This window comes from Octodon degus, unplaced genomic scaffold (assembly GCF_000260255.1).
Source record: "Octodon degus isolate 3935 unplaced genomic scaffold, OctDeg1.0 scaffold00169, whole genome shotgun sequence".
Lineage (NCBI taxonomy): Eukaryota > Metazoa > Chordata > Mammalia > Rodentia > Octodontidae > Octodon > Octodon degus.
The window spans coordinates 2,883,891-2,888,672 of NW_004524745.1; the positions used below are offsets into that span (position 1 = coordinate 2,883,891).

General features: G+C 38.4%; 1 protein-coding gene across 1 annotated transcript in view; it reads left to right on the top strand.

Annotated features, from left to right (window-relative positions):
• Positions 1-4,782, top strand: part of Fam13b (family with sequence similarity 13 member B) — a 106,080-nt gene that overhangs the window by 27,560 nt on the left and 73,738 nt on the right. The gene's annotated exons all lie outside the window — the stretch shown is intronic.

Genomic DNA, 4,782 nt, shown 5'->3' on the forward strand with positions numbered 1-4,782 from the left:
TGTTTCTTCAGGGGTTCCATCATTTTTATATTCTGCTCTATTTTTTTTTATCAGTGTATTCTTTAGAAGCACTTAGTACTTCTTTGATTATAGTTATCACTAAATTTTTTAGTTCCAAAATTATTTCTGATCTGATTTCTTCTATACCTAAAGGTTGTTTCTTTATTGCCAATGCTATTATTTCAGAGATATCTGGTGTGTGATTTCCAGTTTCCTCAGTGCTAGTGTCCTCTGCAATTGTACTGGGTGGACTTGGGGTCTGAGACTGCATTTTGTTCCTTTTCTTTGTCATTTTGTATACTGCTGTCTTCTGACCTTTGGTGTAGAGCTTAGAGTTATTACCTTAGCACCAAGTCTGGATCTACGAAGTTCAGATTCCTCCAGGTGGGTGTTGTTTGGATCTGGCTGCTGTGCTCCACTTCTTTCTGCTGCAGGCGTTAGAGTTGAACCCTTTGTGTCTCTCTGGCAAGATATTCTGTTCTTGAATCAGCTGGGTGGGTCTTGCCTCTAGCCTCTTTGCAGGGAGTTCTGCTAAAGGGTTCTGCGCTGGGCCTGCACTCTGGGTTGAATGAGGATCCACGGGCCACAGGCAGTCTCACTCACTCGCTGGGCTTGCACTCCTGGTCTATTCTTTTATTGCATTTTAAAAACTGAGTTACAATATATGCTAAAGTGGTGGTATACAAAAAATATTTGGGCTGAGTAAATATTTTCTGTTTATAAAGCCCATCTTTACAAATATTGGTATTTTGCAGCTGTGCCAAACTTTTAAAAATCAGCCACAATAATCTTCTTCCTTCCTTCCCTCCTTCCTTCCTTCGTATTTATTTTTTTAGGTATTTGGCACAAGGTCTCACTATGCAGTTTGGACTCTAGTGATCCTCCTGTTTTCAACCTCCCCAGTGCTGGGATTATAGGTGTGTGCCACCACACCCTGTCTTGGTGGCTGGCTCAGTGTGCCCGGGGCCACTGCTGGGAATTGAACTCCAGTCCCTGTGCTTGCCTAAGCAGGTACTTAGTCTGCTGAGCTATCTCACTGCCCCTCATTTTATTTTTTTGAGATAGGGCTTTCACTTGAACTTGAAGTTCAAGCTGGCCTTGAATTTACTGTGTAGCCCAGGCTGGCCTCAAACTTGAAGTAATCTTTGTTCCTTAGTCTCTTGAGTGCTGGGATTACAGGTGTGTGTCACTATGCCTGGCTTAATTTTTTATTTCTGACAAGTGTATACATTTTCAGCACTTCTCTTGCTTATGTTAGCAGTTGGATATTCCTTTTTTTTTTTTTTGCGGTACCACGAGTTGACCTCAGGACCATGTGCTTGCCAGGCATGGATATTCCTTAAGTATAGTCTCTACACTTGGACTAATTGAATATATAGATTAGGCAAAGATAATTTTCCATTTGATAACTTTTTTTTTTTTTTTTTTTTTTTTTTTGCGGAACTGGGGATTGAACTCACGCCCTTGCACTTGCCAGGGAAACACTTATTCTACTGAACCATCTCCCCGGCCCCACCATTTGATAACTTTATTTTTGTTTTTTTGAGACAAGGTCTTACTAGGCTGTCTAAGCTGGCTTTGAGCTCACCTTATAGCCCAGGCTGGCCTCTAACTCACAACAGTCCTGCCTCAGCCTTCTGAGTGCTGGGATTACAGACAGGCATGTGCCACCACACCTGGCTCATTTGACTAACTTTAAAAACTGACCTGAAGGGGCTGGTGAGATGGCTCAGTGGTCTAAAGCACCTACTTAGAACAAGCTTAGCAAAGCATAGGGACCGCGGTTCAATCCCCCAGCACCAAATGCCAGCCAGCCCCACCCCCTGGTGGGTTGAGCTGGCCACACACACACACACACACACACACACATAAATAAACAAAATTTTAAAAACTGACCTGAAATTTGAAATTTTCACCTTTTTGTATAAATCTTACCTGTTCATAACCACTAGGCTAGTGATTCTAAGTTTCTTCCATTGTCATTTGTTATGCATGATATGGTTTAGGCGAGGGATGGCATTTAAAAACACAACAGATTAAACAATTTGGTGTACAATACTTTATATATATGAGGTAAGTATTTACATGCTGAGGTTGTGGGTATTGTAAATAATGAGGTTTTAGTGACTCATCTTACTAGTGACTTTTTCCTTTTTGCTTCTATTGTTTATACAGGTTAGTGGGTTTCATTTTGGCAGATTTGTACATGCACATAATATATTTGTGTTTCATTTTATATATTTATTTTTTTTCCATAAGTTTATCGAGAAACAAATAGCAGTGAGACAGTTTCAAATCAAATTAGTAGGACAGTTTCAATAATTAACACATTGCATATTGTCTTCCTAGTGATTATTTGTTGTACAAGATGCAGACATGATATCCTGTTTACAAACACTATTAGAACAAATCCCTCTATTTATTGAATTAAGAGAATGTAACTATATATTTATCCTAACCACTTTGAATACACAGATACAAAATGGACATTCATCTGTATCCCCTTTTTTTGTTTAGTTCCATCATTTAAATATTATAGGTGTGTGAACCCAGCAAAATATTCCAAAATAGTCCAGTAATCCATAATAGTATTGGGTCTTCCCCATGACTGGCAATGTCAGAAGTTGTTGACCTGAGTCCCCAACAGCTCATCATAATAATATGGCTTTACTTCTTATACTTCATTTGTGTACTTTTCTGTTGGATGTTTAAGACCAAGATAAAGCAAGACCTATGTAACAAGAATTGTAGCTTTTTTATCTGATAAGGCCAGTGAAATCCCCTCTGGATTTATCCTGAAACCCTGTACCTCAGATTGTAGATTCTTTGTTAGTGTCAGCCATGTGGATGAGTCATTGCCATTGCTTGACCAATTTGCTCTCTTATTTTATTTATTTTGTATCAGTGCCTGATCACTTTCGACATGGGGAATTTGTATTTGTACGTAGTATATCTTGCTGCTGCTTTTTTTCCATTCCCCTCCCCTCCCTTTTACCCTTCTCTCCCCATTTTCAAAGCTTTGTTTCCATTTTTTTGCCTTCCCTTCTTTTTTTATCCACCCCGACCCTCCATTTTCCCCTTCCCTCCTGGGCTGGGGAGATGGCTCAATAGAATAAGCACTTCCCTGGCAAACGCAAGGGCCTGAGTTCAATCCCCGGTTCCAACCATCCCTGGTTCCACCAAAAAAAAAAAAAAAAAAAAAAAAAAAAAAAAAAAAAAAAGAATAAATTCTTCTTACTTCCCAGTGTGTCATCCCTTTTGTTCCTTATTTTTTGAGTTTGATATTTTTCAAATATCAAAAAGAAATTGATATTTTTCTTTATATACATTTTAATGTGGTTTGTGGTACTAGGGATTGAACTTGTCCTAGTGTGGTTGGTAAGTATGCTACTACTGAGTTATACCCCTAAGCCTACAATTGTGTCTCACTAGCAGTCTTAGATACTGCACTGGTGGAGAGGGGCTGCCAATAGCTTGGCTGCCAAGTGTTAGTTTAGGTGATGTTCTCAATTATTCTAAAAAATAATGCTATATGTAAAAAGGAGGACCTATGTCACATAGAATATTTTCAGTTGTAATGCTATTATTGTGTTTTATGTGTAATCACTACTGAAGAATTTACATATATTCTTCCAACCAGGTCTGTGAGATAAGTAGTATGTCATCTCCATTTTATACATAAGACTGATATAGAGCTAGCAAGGGTCTCTGAATACACATCATTCTACTTCTTTTTTTTTTTGGCAGAACCGGGGATTGAATTCCGGTTCTTACGCTTGCCAGGCAAGCACTTATTCTACTGAGCCATCTCCCTCATTCTACTTCTAAAGCCTGAGCTTTTTTTTTTCTTTTTTTTTTTTGGTGGCATCAGGTACTGAACTCAGGACCTTGCACTTGCCAGGCAAGTGCTTATTCCACTGAGCTATCCCCAGCCCAAGCCTGGGCTTTTTAACTATTATAATTTAAAGTTGGCAGCTTGTCTTTACTGATTGGGATTGTGATAGAAGATCATAGTATAATTACATTTCTTTTTTTCTTTTTCTTTTTCTTTCTTTTTTTTTTTTTTTTTTGCAGAACCCGGGATTGAATTCAGGCCCTTGCACTTGCCAGGGAAGCGCTTATTCCACTGAGCCATCTCCCTGGCCTTAATTACATTTCTTTTGTTTGCATTTGGGTACTTACTGGTAGTTTTTTAGTAACCTTTTATATACTTTTATCAGGGAAAATACCATTGTTACATATAATAGTTAACGGATTTATTTTAGATGTTTCCGGTACTTTTAGTTAGAACAGACAAATGTGCTGGCTTGTGTTTTGAATTTTTTTTTTTCCCCCAGTAGTAGGAATTGAACCCAGGGTCTTTGCCACTATGGTATATCTTCATCCTCTTTTTTTTTTTTTTTTTTTTTTTTTAGATCTTTTTGAGACCGGGTTTCACTATGTAGTTCAGGCTAGCCTTGAACTTCACATTGTAGTCCAGGCTAGCCTCAAACTGGCTATCCTCCTGCCTCAGCCTCCTGAGTGCTGGGATTACAGGTGTGCACCACTATGTCTGACTCTTTTTTTCTTTATATCCATTTTAATGTGGTTTGTGGTACTAGGGATTGAACTTGGCCCAGTGTGTGGTTGGTGAGTATGCTACTACTGAGTTATACCCCTAACCCTACAATTTTATTTTGGTATATAAAAGCATTTACTCCATAAGATGCTTGGTCCTTGGACATGAGGAAGTTTTTTTTTTTTTTTAAATGAGTTTTTTGTGTTTGAATTTTTTTTTTTTTT